Source organism: Pseudorasbora parva, chromosome 3, assembly GCF_024679245.1.
Source record: "Pseudorasbora parva isolate DD20220531a chromosome 3, ASM2467924v1, whole genome shotgun sequence".
Lineage (NCBI taxonomy): Eukaryota > Metazoa > Chordata > Actinopteri > Cypriniformes > Gobionidae > Pseudorasbora > Pseudorasbora parva.
Genome location: NC_090174.1, coordinates 61,794,677 through 61,816,964, shown reverse-complemented (window position 1 = coordinate 61,816,964; position 22,288 = coordinate 61,794,677). Strand labels below are relative to the sequence as shown.

At 44.1% G+C, this 22,288-nt stretch overlaps 1 protein-coding gene across 4 annotated transcripts in view; it reads left to right on the top strand.

Annotated features, from left to right (window-relative positions):
• Positions 1-671: 671 nt before the first annotated feature.
• Positions 672-22,288, top strand: part of srrm3 (serine/arginine repetitive matrix 3) — a 184,428-nt gene continuing 162,811 nt past the window's right edge. For 3 of the 4 annotated variants that reach the window (XM_067439712.1, XM_067439708.1, XM_067439710.1), the window contains exon 1: positions 672-1,286. The gene's annotated coding sequence lies outside the window, so the exon portion shown is untranslated. The remainder of the gene's footprint in view (positions 1,287-22,288) is intronic. The other variant, XM_067439711.1, reaches the window with a different exon arrangement.

The following is a 22,288-nucleotide window of genomic DNA, read 5'->3' as shown; positions in this document are numbered from 1 at the left end:
TGTACTGTATATGTGTGTGTATATATATATATGTTTGTTTGTTTGTATGTGTGTGTTTCTACGTATATGTGTGTGTTTATACGTATATGTACTGTATGTGTGTGTGTGTGTGTGTGTATATCTGCACGTGTACACTCACCTAAAGGATTATTAAGAACACCTTTTAATTTCTCATTAATCGACATTTCATTAAAAAAAAAAACTGTATTTCATTAAAAAAAAATGCTCTAGCGACGGGCACTAGAGGTTGCAGCCTTTAGCCTCCTTGTTAGAGCGTCTGACTCTCATGCCAGCGGACCCGGGTTCGAGTCCCGGTCCGAACAGAAGGGGTTACATCTGGCCCAATCAATCATTTAGTAAACGGCGGTATATTTGTATTTAATGTAAATGTGTGTGTTTATACGTATATGTACTGTATGTGTGTGTGTGTGTGTGTGTGTGTGTATATCTGCACGTGTACACTCACCTAAAGGATTATTAAGAACACCTTTTAATTTCTCATTAACTTCATATGTATGGGTGTCTATATGTACGTATGTGTGTGTATGTGTGTATGTGATTATATGTATATGTACTGTATGTGTGTGAGTGTATATGTGATTATATGTATATGTACTGTATGTGTGTGAGTGTATATGTGATTATATGTATTTGTACTGTGTGTGTGTGTGTGTGTGTGTGTGTGTGTGTGTGTCTGTGTGTGTGTGTCTGTGTGTATATATACTCTCACCTAAATGATTATTGGGAACACCTATTCAATTTCTCATTAACTTCATATGTATGTGTGTGTCTGTATGCACATATTGATGTGTATAAAGGTGATACACACACACACACAGACACAAGACTGATGTAACAGTACGTGCAGAGATGTTTCTGTGTTAACAGTACCTCGCCAGGTGTCGCTAGTGAGTCACGCTTGTATACGTGTCTTTCCTTCACATAATATAAATGCCTTACTTAAACTTACTGTTTTATGAATTATTATTGTTGGCGTTATTATTATTTCTTCGTTTGGGCGTTTTTAGGTTCCCTCTGATGTTCTCTAGTGTGTTGTAGAATTGTTTCTTTAATGTGCTCGAGTTGTTAATGAGTCCGGGTTGCAGTGGCGCCTCCAGAGCGCTGGATGGCGCTGCGCCTGACGCTCCTCGGCTTCTGCTGTCGCTGTCCAGCATTGAGCATTCAGCACCGCGAGCGGAGGACAGCTCCCGACACACACACACACACACACACACCAGACTACCGCAGAACATCGCTTCAGCCTGCCGCATCCACACGACCAACCGGTAAGATTATCCTCCGCTCCTCATCAAAATACTCACAAGAATATCACTGGAATATCACGAGCGTGCGCGTGAACATCAAAACACACACAAAACGCTATAAGCTCTTAATATGATTAAACGCGATTACTATCAACGCTGCTTCTTTTGTCCTTTACTCTGTTTACGTGTCTGTGTAAATAAAACACAAACACAGGACATAAAATATGTATATTTCTTTCTTTAACGACCTTCTGACTGACAAAACGCTGCTTCGATCATAATAAGACGTTTGAAATTAGCGATTAGCGGCTAAATCCCGAAAATAACGTTTATGTTTTTCCTCGTACGTATCGATTTAAATTACATAACCTCGAGATTTCGATCAAATAAATGTTTATGATGGATGGTAATCCTTAAAAATCTGATCCGAGCCACAGAGAAGCGACATAACACGTTTCGTTTACGTTTAATTGTAACAAAAGGGGGTTACACTTTATTTTAAGGTGACGTAGTTAAATTGTAATTACTCAAACAAGTACTGAGTAATATTAACTACACGTACTTACTATAGAGTTAGTGACGTGTTATGCATAATTTACTGTTTTTACTATAGTAAGTACATAACTACGTCACCTTAAAATAAAGGGGGTTACACATTATTTTAAGGTGTCTTTACATTTTAGTACTGAGTAATATTCATTAACTACATGTACTTACTATAGAGTTATGGCTAGGTTTTGGTTGCATGTAATTATTAAAAATTAAGTGCAACTTTATTTGGTTACACTTTATTTTAAGGTGTCATTTTTAATAATTACATGCAACCAAACCCTATTTATGTACTGAGTAATATCAATTAACTTCCTTAATTACTTACTATATGCTATATTGTATGTCATATGCGATTATGCATAATTTACTGTTATTCTATAGTAAGTACATATAACATGTAACAAGGATGCTGTAAAATAAAGTTTTACCCTTTTATTTTAAGTTGATGTAGTTATATTATAATTACTTAACTTCATATAAGAGTTACGGTTCGGGTTTGATTAGTGACTTGTAATTATGCATAATGTACTGTTTTTACTATAGTAAGTACATGTAGTTAGTTACTTAATATTACTTCCCTCGGGATGCCGATGAGGGACTGAGTAATATTAAGTAAACTAGATGTTTACTATAGAGTTAGGATTAGGGTTTGGCTTAGGGTTGCATTTAATTATGCATAAATTATAGTTATTACTTCAGTAACCACATGTAACATGTAGCAATGACGCTAAGAAGCGACATATTCAGTTTTATTTACGTTTAATTATAACAATAGGGGGTTACACTTTATTTTAAGGTGTCATTGTTAATTATATATTTAAGACAGTGTAATTATATATTTAAGTACTGAGTGATATTAATTAATTTAACTTAATAAAGCCATCATTAGAAACCTGATCTGAGTCACAGAGAAGCAACATAACACATTTCATTTATGTTGTGTACGTGTAGTAACTACGCCACCTTAAAATAAAGCGTTACCCTGTTTTTACTGTAGTGAGTACATGTAGTAACTGCGCCACCTTAAAATAAAGTGTTACCCTGTTTTTAATGTAGCGAGTACGTGTAGTAACTGCGCCACCTTAAAATAAAGCGTTACCCTGTTTTTACTGTAGTGAGTACGTGTAGTAACTGCGCCACCTTAAAATAAAGCGTTACCCTGTTTTTACTGTAGTGAGTACATGTAGTAACTGCGCCACCTTAAAATAAAGCGTTACCCTGTTTTTAATATAATGAGTACGTGTAGTAACTGCGCCACCTTAAAATAAAGCGTTACCTTGTTTTTACTATAGTGAGTACGTGTAGTAACTACGCCACCTTAAAATAAAGCGTTACCCTGTTTTTACTGTAGTGAGTACGTGTAGTAACTGCGTCACCTTAAAATAAAGCGTTACCCTGTTTTTACTGTAGTGAGTACGTGTAGTAACTGCGCCACCTTAAAATAAAGCGTTACCCTGTTTTTACTGTAGTGAGTACGTGTAGTAACTGCGCCACCTTAAAATAAAGCGTTACCCTGTTTTTACTATAGTGAGTACGTGTAGTAACTGCGCCACCTTAAAATAAAGCGTTACCTTGTTTTTACTATAGTGAGTACGTGTAGTAACTACGCCACCTTAAAATAAAGCGTTACCCTGTTTTTACTGTAGTGAGTACGTGTAGTAACTACGCCACCTTAAAATAAAGCGTTACCCTGTTTTTACTGTAGTGAGTACGTGTAGTAACTGCGCCACCTTAAAATAAAGCGGTACCCTGTTTGTACTATAGCGAGTACGTGTAGTAACTGCGCCACCTTAAAATAAAGCGTTACCCTGTTTTTACTATAGCGAGTACGTGTAGTAACTGCGCCACCTTAAAATAAAGCGGTACCCTGTTTGTACTATAGCGAGTACGTGTAGTAACTGCGCCACCTTAAAATAAAGCGTTACCCTGTTTTTACTATAGCGAGTACGGGTAGTAACTGCGCAACCTTAAAATAAAGCGGTACCCTGTTTGTACTATAGCGAGTACGTGTAGTAACTGCGCCACCTTAAAATAAAGCGGTACCCTGTTTGTACTATAGCGAGTATGTGTAGTAACTGCGCCACCTTAAAATAAAGCGGTACCCTGTTTGTACTATAGCGAGTACGTGTAGTAACTGCGCCACCTTAAAATAAAGCGGTACCCTGTTTGTACTATAGCGAGTACGTGTAGTAACTGCGCCACCTTAAAATAAAGCGTTACCCTGTTTTTACTATAGCGAGTACGGGTAGTAACTGCGCCACCTTAAAATAAAGCGTTACCCTGTTTTTAATATAATGAGTACGTGTAGTAACTGCGCCACCTTAAAATAAAGCGTTACCTTGTTTTTACTATAGTGAGTACGTGTAGTAACTACGCCACCTTAAAATAAAGCGTTACCCTGTTTTTACTGTAGTGAGTACGTGTAGTAACTGCGTCACCTTAAAATAAAGCGTTACCCTGTTTTTACTGTAGTGAGTACGTGTAGTAACTGCGCCACCTTAAAATAAAGCGTTACCCTGTTTTTACTGTAGTGAGTACGTGTAGTAACTGCGCCACCTTAAAATAAGGCGTTACCCTGTTTTTACTATAGTGAGTACGTGTAGTAACTGCGCCACCTTAAAATAAAGCGTTACCTTGTTTTTACTGTAGTGAGTACGTGTAGTAACTGCGCCACCTTAAAATAAAGCGTTACCCTGTTTTTACTATAGTGAGTACGTGTAGTAACTACGCCAGCTTAAAATAAAGCGTTACCCTGTTTTTACTATAGGGAGTACGTGTAGTAACTACGCCTCCTTAAAATAAAGCGTTACCCTGTTTTTACTATAGCGAGTACGTGTAGTAACTGCGCCCCCTTAAAATAAAGCGTTACCCTGTTTTTACTATAGTGAGTACGTGTAGTAACTGCGCCCCCTTAAAATAAAGTGTTACCCTGTTTGTATTATAGTGAGAACGTGTAGTAACTGCGCCACCTTAAAATAAAGCGTTACCCTGTTTTTACTATAGCGAGTACGTGTAGTAACTGCGCCACCTTAAAATAAAGCGTTACCCTGTTTTTACTATAGCGAGTACGTGTAGTAACTACGCCACCTTAAAATAAAGCGGTACCCTGTTTTTACTATAGTGAGTACGTGTAGTAACTGCGCCACCTTAAAATAAAGCGTTACCCTGTTTTTACTATAGCGAGTACGTGTAGTAACTACGCCACCTTAAAATAAAGCGTTACCCTGTTTTTACTATAGCGAGTACGTGTAGTAACTGCGTCCCTTTAAAATAAAGCGTTACCCTGTTTTTACTATAGTGAGTACGTGTAGTAACTACGCCACCTTAAAATAAAGCGTTACCCTGTTTTTACTATAGTGAGAACGTGTAGTAACTGCGCCACCTTAAAATAAAGCGTTACCCTGTTTTTACTATAGGGAGTACGTGTAGTAACTGCGCCACCTTAAAATAAAGCGTTACCCTGTTTTTACTATAGTGAGTACTTGTAGTAACTGCGCCACCTTAAAATAAAGCGTTACCCTGTTTTTACTATAGTGAGTACGTGTAGTAACTGCGCCACCTTAAAATAAAGCGTTACCCTGTTTTTAATATAATGAGTACGTGTAGTAACTGCGCCACCTTAAAATAAAGCGTTACCCTGTTTTTACTATAGTGAGTACTTGTAGTAACTGCGCCACCTTAAAATAAAGCGTTACCCTGTTTTTACTATAGGGAGTACGTGTAGTAACTGCGCCCCCTTAAAATAAAGCGGTACCCTGTTTTTACTATAGACGGTTTCAACGGTAACAACATAAACAAACGCTACTGCGCATGCGCGCTTTTGTGGCCCAAACTTAACTTCCGGTAGACATCAATAACACCAGAGGATGCGTTATCTTTCTTATGCGGTAGCATCTTTAATTTTGATTGTGCACCATTATCTTAATGTATAGATTTTTTTTTTGTTTCAGCATGTTTATTATAAATAATCTCCCATTTATGTCTTTAATATAGAGTGGGAAAACGCCCCACTTAAAGGGTAGGTCACCCAAAACTGAAAATCCTGTCATTCATTACTCACCGTCACGTTGATCCCAGAGTTTCCGCTAGAAAAAAATGGTGCCGGACATTTTGATGATATGCCGGTCAAAAACTCCTGAAAGCAGTTTATGTAACTTAAAAAAAAATGACCATGTTTATTAGCCGAACTTTCAAATAGACGGAAAAAAAAACATGAACGTCCGATTGGCGTCAATCAACCAATTTTTTAACTTATAGGCGTAATTTGCGGGTGGGACAGGTGGGACATGTCCCTACCACTTTTTTTAAAACATCTTGCTTCACGGATTAACCTAACTAATACAAACAATGCAGTTCAATGCAGCAAACGCGGCTCATGCAATCTTCACACAGACGAGCGCTTTAATCTAACGCTTAACGCCGTTGCAGAGACTTTCTGTTTGTTCCGGTCAGATCGCGAAACAAAACGCACAAAAACTGTTCCTGCTCTTGATGTACAACCACTGATGGTATTCGGTTTTGATGAGAGAAAAAATAGACCACGAGGGCAGATTAGAAACGAGAACTTCTGACAAGTTTAACAGACTAGACCAGTGATTAAACAAAGTGTGCAAATCTATTTGCCTTTATTCACGTGAAAAATCTTTAGATGCAATAATTAAACGCAATTAATAAATTTAATTATAAACTCAGTATGTCTCATTTAGTTGGTAACATTTAAATTGGCCACCGTGTGAAATGACAAAAACATATAATAGAATATAACAGTACAGCTACTGATAACTACAAGCAGGTAAGCACTACAAGATGTTTTTGAAATCATTAGAGAAAACGACCATGTGCTTATTTAAATCTTTTCGTTTCTACACATATTAGGCTATTCCTCATGTCTGTGAGGCAAGCCTGCCGAGTTTCAGTTTGAGACGCGCTTCGGTTCATGATGAAAGCGATGGCTTCCGCGACCTAGTCTACTTATTTATTTCTTATTAATTAAATACATGCAATTAACCGAATAACCCTTTATTAAAATTAAGAGACAATTTGTACAAAACGAAAGAAAGGCTTTTTACAAAACAAAACTTAATATTAAACTAAATATAACCACCAAAATCATTTCTGACCCACTCGCATCTTTGCACTTATAGCCTATCATAATCAGATGAAATCTAAAAATAATATTATAATATTTAAACATAAATATGAAGAAAAAAAACATTGTTTAATGGCTACAACAAGTATAGTAAGCTACAGATTTATGTCATGTCTGAGCTGGATTTGAACGAACATAATTTTACCGGTGGGTTCACAGTAGCCTATATAAATGCATGCGCACTCGCCTTTCAATTATGCAATGCGTCGGCATAACATGTTTCTTTGTTTCATAATATAAGAATAATGTTGGGAAACTTGTGTCATGTGCTCTCTGCTTGATTTTTAATATTTATATCATGTTAACCAAGAATAGTACGTCAAAATGTATTTCTACTGAGTAGTGCGCCATACAAACAGACACAGACCGGAAGTTAACTTCGGGCCAGGCGCGTAACCGTAGCAACGCGCGTGCGTTCGATGAAACCGTCTATAGGGAGTACGTGTTGTAACTGCGCCTCCTTAAAATAAAGCGTTACCCTGTTTTTACTATAGTGAGTACGTGTAGTAACTACGCCACCTTAAAATAAAGCGTTACCCTGTTTTTACTATAGCGAGTACGTGTAGTAACTACGCCACCTTAAAATAAAGCGTTACCCTGTTTTTACTATAGGGAGTACGTGTAGTAACTGCGCCACCTTAAAATAAAGCGTTACCCTGTTTTAACTATAGCAAATACATGTAGTAACTGCGCCACCTTAAAATAAAGCGTTACCCTGTTTTAACTATAGCGAGTACGTGTAGTAACTGCGCCACCTTAAAATAAAGCGTTACCCTCTTTTAAGTATAGCGAGTACGTGTAGTAACTACGCCACCTTAAAATAAAGCGTTACCCTGTTTTAACTTTAGCGAGTACGTGTAGTAACTGCGCCACCTTAAAATAAAGCGTTACCCTGTTTTTACTATAGCGAGTACGTGTAGTAACTGCGCCCCCTTAAAATAAAGCGTTACCCTGTTTTTACTGTAGTGAGTACGTGTAGTAACTGCGCCTCCTTAAAATAAAGCGTTACCCTGTTTTTACTATAGTGAGTACGTGTAGTAACTGCGCCACCTTAAAATAAAGCGTTACCCTGTTTTTACTATAGTGAGTACATGTAGTAACTGCGCCACCTTAAAATAAAGCGTTACCCTGTTTTTACTGTAGTGAGTACGTGTAGTAACTGCGCCTCCTTAAAATAAAGCGTTACCCTGTTTTTACTATAGTGAGTACGTGTAGTAACTGCGCCACCTTAAAATAAAGCGTTACCCTGTTTTTACTATAGTGAGTACGTGTAGTAACTGCGCCTCCTTAAAATAAAGCGTTACCCTGTTTTAACTTTAGCGAGTACGTGTAGTAACTGCGCCACCTTAAAATAAAGCGTTACCCTGTTTTTACTATAGTGAGTACGTGTAGTAACTGCGCCACCTTAAAATAAAGCGTTACCCTGTTTTTACTATAGTGAGTACGTGTAGTAACTGCGCCTCCTTAAAATAAAGCGTTACCCTGTTTTAACTTTAGCGAGTACATGTAGTAACTGCGCCACCTTAAAATAAAGCGTTACCCTGTTTTTACTATAGTGAGTACGTGTAGTAACTGCGCCACCTTAAAATAAAGCGTTACCCTGTTTTTACTATAGCGAGTACGTGTAGTAACTGCGCCCCCTTAAAATAAAGCGTTACCCTGTTTTTACTGTAGTGAGTACGTGTAGTAACTGCGCCTCCTTAAAATAAAGCGTTACCCTGTTTTTACTATAGTGAGTACGTGTAGTAACTGCGCCACCTTAAAATAAAGCGTTACCCTGTTTTTACTATAGTGAGTATGTGTAGTAACTGCGCCTCCTTAAAATAAAGCGTTACCCTGTTTTAACTTTAGCGAGTACATGTAGTAACTGCGCCACCTTAAAATAAAGCGTTACCCTGTTTTTACTGTAGTGAGTACGTGTAGTAACTGCGCCTCCTTAAAATAAAGCGTTACCCTGTTTTTACTATAGTGAGTACGTGTAGTAACTGCGCCACCTTAAAATAAAGCGTTACCCTGTTTTTACTATAGTGAGTACGTGTAGTAACTGCGCCTCCTTAAAATAAAGCGTTACCCTGTTTTAACTTTAGCGAGTACATGTAGTAACTGCGCCACCTTAAAATAAAGCGTTACCCTGTTTTTACTATAGTGAGTACGTGTAGTAACTGCGCCACCTTAAAATAAAGCGTTACCCTGTTTTTACTATAGCGAGTACGTGTAGTAACTGCGCCCCCTTAAAATAAAGCATTACCCTGTTTTTACTGTAGTGAGTACGTGTAGTAACTGCGCCTCCTTAAAATAAAGCGTTACCCTGTTTTTACTATAGTGAGTACGTGTAGTAACTGCGCCTCCTTAAAATAAAGCGTTACCCTGTTTTAACTTTAGCGAGTACATGTAGTAACTGCGCCACCTTAAAATAAAGCGTTACCCTGTTTTTACTATAGTGAGTACGTGTAGTAACTGCGCCACCTTAAAATAAAGCGTTACCCTGTTTTTACTATAGCGAGTACGTGTAGTAACTGCGCCCCCTTAAAATAAAGCATTACCCTGTTTTTACTGTAGTGAGTACGTGTAGTAACTGCGCCTCCTTAAAATAAAGCGTTACCCTGTTTTTACTATAGTGAGTACGTGTAGTAACTGCGCCACCTTAAAATAAAGCGTTACCCTGTTTTTACTATAGTGAGTACGTGTAGTAACTGCGCCTCCTTAAAATAAAGCGTTACCCTGTTTTAACTTTAGCGAGTACATGTAGTAACTGCGCCACCTTAAAATAAAGCGTTACCCTGTTTTTACTATAGTGAGTACGTGTAGTAACTGCGCCACCTTAAAATAAAGCGTTACCCTGTTTTTACTATAGTGAGTACATGTAGTAACTGCGCCACCTTAAAATAAAGCGTTACCCTGTTTTTACTATAGTGAGTACATGTAGTAACTGCGCCACCTTAAAATAAAGCGTTACCCTGTTTTTACTATAGTGAGTACGTGTAGTAACTACGCCACCTTAAAATAAAGCGTTACCCTGTTTTAACTTTAGCGAGTACGTGTAGTAACTGCGCCACCTTAAAATAAAGCGTTACCCTGTTTTTACTATAGCGAGTACGTGTAGTAACTGCGCCCCCTTAAAATAAAGCGTTACCCTGTTTTTACTATAGTGAGTACGTGTAGTAACTGCGCCTCCTTAAAATAAAGCGTTACCCTGTTTTTACTATAGTGAGTACGTGTAGTAACTACGCCACCTTAAAATAAAGCGTTACCCTGTTTTTACTATAGCGAGTACATGTAGTAACTGCGCCACCTTAAAATAAAGCGTTACCCTGTTTTTACTATAGTGAGTACGTGTAGTAACTGCGCCTCCTTAAAATAAAGCGTTACCCTGTTTTTACTATAGTGAGTACGTGTAGTAACTGCGCCTCCTTAAAATAAAGCGTTACCCTGTTTTTACTATAGTGAGTACGTGTAGTAACTACGCCACCTTAAAATAAAGCGTTACCCTGTTTTTACTATAGCGAGTACATGTAGTAACTGCGCCACCTTAAAATAAAGCGTTACCCTGTTTTTACTATAGCGAGTACGTGTAGTAACTGCGCCCCCTTAAAATAAAGCGTTACCCTGTTTTTACTATAGTGAGTACGTGTAGTTCCCTTTCAGTCGGTCACGTTCGACGTACGTCAGAACTGAACCGACGAATGGGATCTTACTTTAGAGACCAATCCTACTTCGAGCATCTAACAACGAGCCAATGAAATTTGGCATGCGATCACGCATTCCACGCTCCGCCCCGCAGCGCGGGTATAAATAGGAAGTGGAATGGTAGATCAGCGCTTTCTACTTCGGAGCCGAGCAGTGCTTACTGTTTCCTACGAAGAGTGTCTGACTACGAGTCAAAGAGTGTTGAGTGAGAGAGTCTGCCAGTGCGGGTGATACGGCGCGTCAGTGAGAGACCGTCTGATCAGTGATCAAGCGATCTAAAGGAGCTTGTTGGTTCGCTGAGCGTTTCCCATACAAACTGTTGGTTCGCTGAGCGTTTCCCATACAAACTGTTGGTTCGCTGGGCGTTACACACACAAATACACATCACTGAGAGCTCACACAGGCTTGCAGAACGAACTGTGTGGAGCCGCGGTCATCTCCCTGAGTGCTTCAGCACACTAAAAGAGCAGCTTTCCATTCACAAAAGAGCAACACGGTTTGACCCTGCGTCTTTTTCAAGATGTCATTCAAACCGTGTATTCCTGGTATGCAACTGTTTCCTGTCCTCTTTGACGGCCACGAGCGCATGTGAGATTGCGATCGTGGGTGATTCATGTTCTGGTAAAGAACATGGTCACGTCGGCGCGTTGTTCGTCTCCCCCTTCTCATAAAGGGCTCGAGTGTTCAGCGCGCCGTGTGCCGTCGAGCGACCGGCTGACAGCGGTGGTTGTCACAACAACCGGCGCGCGTCAGTCGGCGCTCTAGATGCGCGGTCGAGACTATGAAACCTCAGATGGGGTCGAGTCCCTTCGCCTATCCCCCGATCTAGTTCATTTCTAGTGTTACTGGAAAAGGGCTACTTTGGCTGATAAGCGCTGGTGGCCTGAGGATTACAGTGGGGATTCCCCGCCGGGTAAATCCCCTCGGGCCCCCACTCCTCTATCGCATCAAAAGCATGCTGAGACTCTGTTCGTGGGTGGTACGGATTCTCTCATGAGAACACGACCACGTCAGGGCATTGTTCGCCTTGCCTTCTTCATAGAGGCTTGAGCGCTCAGTGCGCTGTGTGCCGTTCTGACGGCCACGTTCACTGTCTCGCATGCCTGCTGGTAGTTGAAGGTGGAATCGCTGATCCTAAAGAGAAAAGGGCTTAGCGTTTCATTTTTGGCTCTGGCAGAGGACAGATGTCAATTGCTGCATCGGAGAGAGGGAAATATGGAGGGTCAAAAGGGCCAAAAATGAGACAAAAAAAAAAAAAAAAAAAAAAAAAGTGTCATTGGTTTCCCTCTCTCACTGCCCTCTGCCCTGCACGCACGAGGGTAGTCCCAGCCCAGGGGTTGTGCAGGAACTGCGTGCGGTGTTGGACCTCGCCCTATGGGCGGCGAAAATCACTGCACGCTCCCTGGGTCAGGCGGTGTCCACACTAGTGGTCCAGGAATAGGGGGCTAACCTGGCAGATATGCGCAAGAAAAGCCTGTCTGTCGGGCTGGCCTCCTCGGCGGCACCATCGAGAACTTTGCCCAGCAGTTCTTGGTGGCCCTAGAGCAGACGGAGGCGTTGCACCAGGGTGCCGACGACCAGCTGCTCGGTCGTCGGTCGCAGCGCCTCTGCCGGCTCGCCGCCGAGGGCATCCCCTCCTGCGTCCGCCTCCACCCTGCTAGAGCCGAGCAGCAGCCTCCACTGGAGGAGCAGGGTGCCGGACGCGAGGGACGCCCAACCCGTCCAGGGCCCGCTAACCGGCAGGCAAGCGCAAGGGGACGCGGCCCTGAGACGGGCCGGCTAGGGAGAACAGGAGCTGCTCGGGGGAGACGATGTTCGCATCCCTCCCCCACCCCCCCGGAGGAGGACCGGGGGGCCCTGACTGGTTTCGGTTCTGCCACTGGCTCTCCGGAGTCCAGCGGTACCCACATTTTAAGAGCAGTTTCCTCTCTCTCTGGGCCCCAAGAGGGTCAGGTTGGCAGTGTGCGACGCCCACGGGCCTTGTCACTCCTTTCCTACCCTCCCGTCGCCAGGGGGCAGTTGTGTGGGCCTCGAGGACGCCCCCGGGCCTTCTCACCCACACACTTCCTCTCTCGTGAGCACTCAGTCAACACTCCGGGCCGCCCACGGGCCTCCCGGGTCGGGGCTGAGTGCTTCACTTCCCTGCCTCCGGGCAGTGGGCAGCAGAGTGGGCTCCGAGGACGCCTCCGGGCCTTCTCACCCACTCTCTGTCCAAACCAGGAATGCTCAGGCAACACTTCGGGCCGCCTCCGGGCCTCCCGAGTCGGGCCAGAGTACTCCGCTTCGCTGCCCCACCCCGGGCACGTCTGTGGTGCGGTTGGTCCCGCTTGCACGGTCTCTGGGGGCCTGGCTAGGTCTCCCCGGGCCGTCTCGCTGGCTCATCCGTACCATCAGACTCGGCTACGCGATTCAGTTCGCACGCCGGCCGCCCAAGTACGGGGGCATCCTCTTCACCTCTGTGCGAAGCAGCGATGCTCAGGTCTTGAGGTCAGAGATCGAGGTCCTACTGGCGAAGGACGCGATCGAGCCGGTTCCTCCAGCCGATATGAAGACGGGGTTCACAGCCCCTACTTCATTGTGCCCAAGAAGGGGGTGGGTTATGACCAATCCTGGACCTGCGAGTTCTGAATCGGGCCCTGCACAAGCTCCCGTTCAGGATGTTGACGCAGAAACGCATTTCCAATGCATCCGTCCCCAGGATTGGTTTGCAGCGATCGACCTGAAGGATGCGTACTTCCGTGTGTCTTTCTCCCTCAACACAGACCGTTCCTACGTTTGGCGTTCGAGGGGAAAGCATATCAGTACAAGGTCCTGCCCTTCGGGCTGTCCCTGTCGCCCCGCGTCTTTACGAAGGTCGCGGAGGCAGCCATTGTTCCACTCAGAGAACGCGGCGTTCGGATTCTCAACTACCTCGACGATTGGCTGATCCTAGCCCAGTCGAAGGACCAGTTGTGCGAACACAGGGACCTGGTGCTCAGTCACCTCAGCCAGTTGGGCCTTCGGGTCAACCGAGAGAAGAGCAAACTCTGTCCCACACAGAGGATCTCTTATCTCGGTATGGAGCTGGACTCGGTCAACCGGACGGCGCGCCTCACCGAGGAGCGAGTCCAGTCGGTGTTGAACTGCTTGAATATGTTCAAGAGCAGGACAGCGGTCCCACTGAAATTCTTTCAGAGGCTCCTGGGGCATATGGCATCTGCAGCCGCGGTCACGCCGCTCGGATTGCTTCATATGAGACCGCTTCAACGCTGGCTCAATGGCCGAGTCCCGAGGTGGGCGTGGCAGAGCGGTCAGTACCGGGTCCCAGTGACTCCTTACTGCCGCCAAACCTTCAGCCCGTGGTCCAGCACTTCGTTTCTCCGGGCCGGGGTGCCCCTAGAACAAGTGTCCAGGCATGCTGTGCTGTTCACGGATGCCTCCACCACAGGCTGGGGGGCCACGTACAACGGGCATGCAGTTGCTGGTCTGTGGACGGGGCCGCAATTGCATTGGCATATCAATTGCCTCGAGTTACTGGCAGTACATCTGGCACTCCGCCGCCTCAAGGGGCCGCTATGTGGCAAGCATGTACTGGTCCGTACGGACAGCACCACGGCCGTTGCGTACATCAACCGTCAGGGTGGTCTACGCTCCCGTCGTCTGCTCCAACTCGCCCGCCACCTCCTCCTGTGGAGTCAGAAGCAGCTGAGGTCGCTTCGGGCCATTCATGTCCCTGGTGTGCTGAACCAGACAGCCGACGAGCTCTCTCGTCAGCCGACACCTCCGGGAGAGTGGCGACTCCACCCCCAGGCGGTCCAGCTGATATGGGACCAGTTCGGGGCCGCACAGGTCGACCTGTTTGCCTCTCCGGACTCGACCCATTGCCAGTGGTACTATTCCCTAACCGGGGGTACCCTCGGCACAGATGCACTGGCGCACAGCTGGCCCCGGGACCTACGCAAGTATGCGTTTCCCCCAGTGAGCCTTCTTGCACAGACTCTGTGCAAGGTCAGGGAGGACGAGGAGCAGGTCTTGTTAGTTGCGCCGTATTGGCCCAACCGGACCTGGTTCCCAGAACTCACACTCCTCGCGACAGCCCCTCCTTGGCCGATTCCCCTGAGGAAGGACCTTCTTTCTCAGGGACGGGGCACGTTATGGCACCCGCGTCCAGACCTCTGGAATCTTCATGTCTGGTCCCTGGACGGGACGCGGAGGTTCTAGATGGACTACCACAAGCTGTCGTAGATACCATCGCTTCAGCTAGAGCCCCCTCTACGAGGCGCCTCTATGCTCTGAAGTGGAACCTGTTCGTTGAGTGGTGCGCTTCCCGCCGGGAAGACCCCCGAAGGTGTTCGATCAGTGTCGTGCTTTCCTTCCTGCAAGAATGGGTTGGAGAGAAGGCTGTCTCCCTCCACCCTCAAGGTATATGCTGCAGCAATAGCAGCGTACCATGATGTAGTAGAAGGTAAGTCCGTGGGGAAGCACGACCTAATCGTCAGGTTCCTCAGAGGTGCGAGGAGACTAAATCCTCCTCGTCCATCCTCGATACCCTCTTGGGACTTAGCTCTAGTGCTCCGAGCACTTCAGAGCCCTCCCTTCGAGCCTTTGGCGTCTTGTGAGTTGAAAATCTTGTCAATGAAGACAGTGCTCCTGACGGCATTGGCCTCGATCAAGAGGGTAGGGGACCTGCATGCACTTTCGGTCAACGAATCGTGCCTAGAGTTCGGGCCGGGTAACTCTCACGTTGTCCTGAGACCCCGGCCCGGATATGTGCCCAAGGTTCCTACCACTCCCTTCCGGGATCAGGTGGTGAACCTGCAAGCGCTGCCTTCGGAGGAGGCAGACCCAGCCCTGGCTTTGCTGTGTCCGGTCCGCGCTCTTCGCGCTTACGTTGACCGGACCCAAAGCCTTCGGACCTCAGAGCAACTCTTCGTCTGTTACGGAGGCCAGCAGAAGGGAAAGGCTGTCTCCAAGCAGAGGTTAGCCCACTGGATAGTGGATGCTATAGTCTTGGCCTACCAGTCCCAAGACGTGCCTTGCCCGTTCGGTGTAAGAGCTCACTCCACTCGGAGTGTTGCTTCTTCCTGGGCGCTGGCTCAAGGCGCCTCGCTGACAGACATATGTAGAGCTGCGGGCTGGGCGACACCTAACACGTTGGCTAGATTCTATAGCTTACGTGTAGAGCCGGTATCTTCCCGCATCCTCGCCCCCAGGGGCCAGGAGCGCTAAGTGCCCGTTCTAAGTGTCGGCTTGCGAAACGCCACTCCCGCCCTCTGGGCCGGATACGTGCGTCTATTGTCTCCAGTTGTGTTCCCCGGGAAACCGGCTAACCCTGTCGAGCTCCTCCGTCACCCCTCCGGTGTCAGACGTTGCGGACCGTCTGACGCCAGGCCTGCACCCGTATGCTTGTGAAACGTGGCTGTAGGCTGGGTCCCATATGTAGCGGTTCCCTCACGGCAACCCCATATGTGTATTCTTCCACGGTTCCAGCTACCCTTCGGGCTAGCCCCGTGTCTTTCCCTCGACAGAGCCCGCTCTGTCGTCTCTGGGCGTGTTCTTTCCCCCCTTCAATCAGGCTGGAACCACCCCAGAGACTGCCATATGTTGCACTACCCTGCCAGGTTAGTCCTTATGTGTATTCTGCCACCTCTCCTTCCCTGAAGGACGTGGCCCCGCAGCGTACCCTCTCTCTCTCGAGGTAGGCACGCTTTCCCAGCGTTATCCAATAGTCATTCTGAGTGGGTCTTGCAGAAACAGCAGTGACTGTACTCCCTGCTTGGAGCCCTGACTTCCGTACCATACTAGACGGTGCAGTGCGCTCAAGCAGGACGCTGGAAGGGCCAGCATCCTGGCGTTTTCCATAAGGGATCCCATTCGTCGGTTCAGTTCTGACGTACGTCGAACGTGACCGACTGAAAGGGAACGTCTCGGTTACGTATGTAACCCTCGTTCCCTGAAGGAGGGAACGGAGACGTACGTCCCGTCGCCAGATGCTGTGCTTCCGCTGGGAGTCCGGTCACCTTTCGGCTCCTCAGCAGAAAAAGCGCTGATCTACCATTCCACTTCCTATTTATACCCGCGCTGCGGGGCGGAGCGTGGAATGCGTGATCGCATGCCAAATTTCATTGGCTCGTTGTTAGATGCTCGAAGTAGGATTGGTCTCTAAAGTAAGATCCCATTCGTCGGTTCAGTTCTGACGTACGTCTCCGTTCCCTCCTTCAGGGAACGAGGGTTACATACGTAACCGAGACGTAACTGCGCCACCTTAAAATAAAGCGTTACCCAAAAGGGTGAATCTCATAAAATCCATCAAGAACATGTTCATATCATATCTGTATATTATTATGTACCCATTCGAGAAGGTTTATGTGGTTCAGATACAATAATATTGTGAGTTTCTATTCATTAAACCAATTTCTTTCATTGTATCAACTCAAATTTTTAATTTAAATAAACTCAAGATTTTAAGGCAACCAGGTTACTTACTTTTTAAGTTTAACCAACAATATGTTTACAGTGTATGGAGTATTACTGAAGTTTGTGTATCATTCTGAATACAGCAGTGTCTTATATGTATGCATGGTTGTTCTTGCATCTGTTGCTAAATGAGAGATGTGTATAAGATGGCCTTTGAATAGTAAAGTTGTAGAGATGATATTTGATCTGTACACCTCTTTACTCAAGAGTTGGTTATCCGCTGCTGGTGTCAGTGATCCCCAGGGTGGCGTTTTATTCCGCAGAGCCCCGGTTATGTCGGTTTATTTCAGCATACGGCTGCTTTGAGCTGGTGTAATGAATATATTGTGTAGGAAGTGTGGAGTGTATGCCAGAGCTGCTGTTTGACGGGTTTAGCTCTTCAAACCTCAGGAAAGCTCAGTATCCATCAAGTCAAGAAGATGCTCAACCTCTCATGTTTTATGGCAGTGAGTTTTTAAGAATGAATGAATATCGGGGTGTGCGATATTGAACATCTCCATGTTTTCTGGGATTATATCGATAACGATACAAATCGCATCAATGCACAGAATTTCAATTCGACCACCTGAAAAATTTAGATGTGATCAGTCACTAGAAAATGTTTAAATGGAGACTTTTTTTTTCGTTGATTTTTTTTTTTTTACAGTGTAATTAGACGATAATTTGCTAAGTGTGTTATTTTATAAGGTTTTTGATATTTCTCATATTTTATGTAGTGGTCAGTTCAAATCATCTTTTCCAATAAGTTAATGTCACGTACAGATAAGGGAAAACGGAGTGAGGACTCAACTGCTGGAGGGAAACTTCATTAAATGGATGGATTTATTAAATGAAATACAAACATAAACAAAACACCCACGAGGGGGCAAACCAAACTTAAAAAAATAAACTAAACACGAAGAGCAGGAACAAATAGCACGTCAGAGAACAGGGCGACATCCAACAACGATCCAGCACAGGACTGCAAACACAGGCCATGACCACACTAATACGTTTTCATTTGAAAATGTATATTTTTCTCTCCGTTTTGGCCTTTCGTCCACACTGAGACAGCGTTTTAAGTCACTGAAAACGTATCGTTTTGAAAACGCTCTCCAAAGCGGATAAATTTGAAAACGCCGTCTTCGCGTCGTAGTGTGGACTGTGAAAACGGAGGCTTTTTAATACGATGACGCATTTTTAGTATCCCAATTCGCATACTATCCATCCTAAATAGTATTCGAAAATAGAATTAGTACGTCCCAAATCGTAGTATGTTGAAAAGAGTATTCCAAAGATTCCCGGATGGTTTACTATTTCCGGTCCGAATTCACAGTATGGATCGATGGGCACTCTAACGGCTGATATTACCCACAACCCATTGAGATTTGGACGAGGATTCGATTAGAACTACAAACGCGGATAAAAAGCGTTAAAAAACTACAAACATGGCGGATGTGCGAGTTCGACGGTTAAGTAGAGAAGTTTAGATAAAGGGGTTTGAGTGATCAATTCTCAGTATTTAACCTGACAAAAATATATGTATTCAGTGTTGTCACATTATATTTCACCTGCAGCAGCATTGAGAACTTTTGTAATGACACGTTTGGCCGTTAACTTTTAAATCTATCATTATATTTAAACTGCAAACACATGAGGAGAGTCCCTGACCCACAAAGACCCACACACGGCAGATCAACGAGCGGCTCCATTTCTCTCCGATACGGCAGGAGATTAAACTGAATGAGGAGGATTTGAACTGTGACGAATCTGTCGATGATTGACAGGGCAGATAAACGGTGACGGGATGCACGTAAGTGACAGAGTCCGTTAAAGATGGAGAAGTAGTCCCGAAGCTTGCATACTTTTCTGCTACACACTCAAAAGTATATACTTTTTCTTCACAAAAAGAGTACATACTTCTAGGACGTAGTATAAGTAGGTGAATTGGGACGCAGCATATGATTTTTAGCCATGTGATGCAGTCATATGACCAATTCACGCCGTATTTATTTTGGCACGTCTCCCAGTCTACATTTTCACTTGCTTTTAGCACTTTATATTCATGTGTTACTCGCAGCAACAACTCCACCGCACTGTCAACCCATTAAAAAAACTCAGTGCCTTTTCTCGACATTGCCGCAAAATTTCAAAGAGTAAATAAACGAGTAGCAGAAATGACGCAAGTCGAAGCGTCTTGGATTTGCTCATGTGCAGTACGGGGATGTAAGCGTTTTCAGACGTTTCAGTGTAGATGAACACTTTTTGGAAAACGATTGAAAATGATAGTGTGGACGCGGAGCGTTTTTAGACGAAAACTCAGTTTTTAAATTTATCCGGATTAGTGTAGACGTAGCCACAAGGAGATTATAAAGGGAACATACAAGATAGGTAATGAGGGAGAACAGGTGGGGCAAATGAACCAATAATCAGATAACAAGGGCAGGGTTGACAGTACACTGGAGACATGACATCAGACCAAACATAAACACAAGCACAGGGCCGGAAGTGACAAAAACACAACATGTGCTAAACAAGACATGACAGACATGTGACAGTTTAAAGCTACACTGTGTAACTTTTTTAGTTTATTCTTAGCTAAAAACACTTAGTTCTTTCAAAAATATATGTGCTCATTAATGTATATTTACATCTTTCAAGTAATAAAGTATTCTCGTAAGTTTATAATATGCCATTGAAAATACATACGGGTGAGGGGTTCGACTGCCGGTCGCCATGTTGCTCCTCCATCTTGAAAGTACATTAGCCAAAGAGGGACATACCCGTAAATTCAAGCTTCGCCTTTCGTGTTTTAACACTCGATGGCACCCGTGTCGAATGTGAAGAGGGGGATTGCCGTGTTAATCTTGGACTAAATCGGCCACCGTAGAAGTTAAAACGAAATCAGAATTGAGAGGAACAGAAACTATTATTCACTGGATGGTCATAAACCTTTACACCGCTAGATGGAGGAAAATATCACACAGTGGAGCTTTAAATTGATTTTTATGGACATTTTAATTTTTTTGTGGCCTAATCTAAACATCATCTTTTGTGCCAAAATTATTACATTTAATTACAATATTGAGACACAATAGGGCTGTTACCAATCAAATGAAATCAGGCGTTTGATCACTGACACACGGTTTAATGAGCTCAGAGGGACATGAAGGAGTTTAACCTGCTGTTATACACAAATAATGATGTTTAAAACAGAAAACTTTGAATATTGATATTCTGAAATGATTCAAAACGTTAACAGAGACTTTAAATGTTAAATGAGGGTGTGTGTGTGTGTGTGTAAATCCAGGTGTGCAGAAGTCGAGTCGGTTTGTCTCTTTTCTCCCTGCCTTCATTTGATCAAATCTCTCTCCTCTTGCCATCCTCCTTCTGTCTTCTGTCGTTCCACTGAAGGACACACAGATCCTCAGGGGGCTGGTTAACATACGTGTGTGAGTGTGTGTGTTTTCCAGCACATGGCCGTCCTTTAACCACACATTGAAGTGTGTTTAATGCTAAATGGGAATGTTGACTCTCTGCAAGCTTCTGTCTCTTTTTTTTCTGTCCATTTATTTTTAGAATTCAACTGCAGAGTTGGTCTGAAAACGTCATTACAGTTACAATTCTACAATTCTTGAGCACGCACACACACACACACACACACACACACACACACACACACACACACACACACACACACACACACACACACACACACGTTTGTTTTTGTGACATATGGGGACATTCCATAGGCGTAATGGTTTTAAACTGTACAAACCGTATTTTCTATCCCCTTACACTCTAAACCTACCCATCACACACACACACTGTCCCTAAACCTACCCATCTCACACACACACACACACAGCCCCTAAACCCACCCATCAAACACACACACATATACTGCCCCTAAACCTACCCATCTCACACACACACACACAGCCCCTAAACCTACCCATCACACACACACACACACATAGCCCCTAAACCTACCCATCACATACACACACACATAGCCCCTAAACCTACCCATCACACACACACACACACTGCCCCTAAACCTACCCATCACACACACACACACACTGCCCCTAAACCTACCCATCAAACACACACACACACAGTTGAATTGAAGTTGCAATTCACAACCTCACCACTAGGTGTCACTAAAATCTACACACCGCACCTTTAACCTTAGTTAACCAAGCGTTACCATAACTCAGCAATCTCTCAGACCGCTTCGGTCTGAATTCTGAATGAATCTCTCAGTGAATCCGATTGGTCCGTTTGGGTTTTGGCGTCATCTCTGTGCTCGATTGCTCTGGGCTGCGTTTCCCAAAGTCATCAGATTGGGCTCTACGATCATCTTCACTCGCGATGCTTTTGAGAGCCGCAGCGCGGGCCTGTGCTGATGCGGAGAGCAGATGAAAGGGCATTATTGAAGGGATGAGGGTGAAGATGAAATAACAAGCCCAAGTGAAGATGGAGGCTGTCTGTTTGAAGCTTCGTCTACAGAGACGGCAGAGGACGCCTGTCATGGACTCTTTCTTCTCGTTTCCTCGCTGACCTTTCAATCCTCCGATGTTTTTGACTGACTTCAGTTGCTTTTAACGTCTCTCGCTTCAGCGACATCAAACAGACCCTGTTTCCATTCTCAATGCATGAAATATCCTGCTCCGTCACTGTTATTAGCATCGAGTAGCCTAAGTGATGACACCATTTTCAGTTTCATCTGAACTATCCCTTTATTATAAACTATTATTGTTCTAATAATGACATTTATGTATATTTTTAAACATTTATTTATTTTATCACCACACTTGGAATCTTTTCATTGGACAAAAGGTTCATTGTATTGGACAAAAGTTCTTTAGTTTAGAATTTTCTTCACATTTAGAAAAAAAATCGAAGCTTTTAGAAGCTTTAAGAGTTGAAGAAGTTAATGCTGGCTTTATAAAATCGTTCAATAGTGGCTTTTGATGGCAGGCTTTATTTTGGCATATCTGAGCATAGTTTGAGGCATTATTGACATCTCTCTCTATAAAACTCGAATGTGAGATTACTGGGATCGTTTTGCCAGTAAAAAGAGTTTTCAGTTTGCTTTCTATTGCTATGTAGGACAAACCATTGAGATATTAAAGAGATTTATATATTTTCATTCTGTGTGTGTGCGCGTGTGCATGTGTGTGTGTGGGCATGT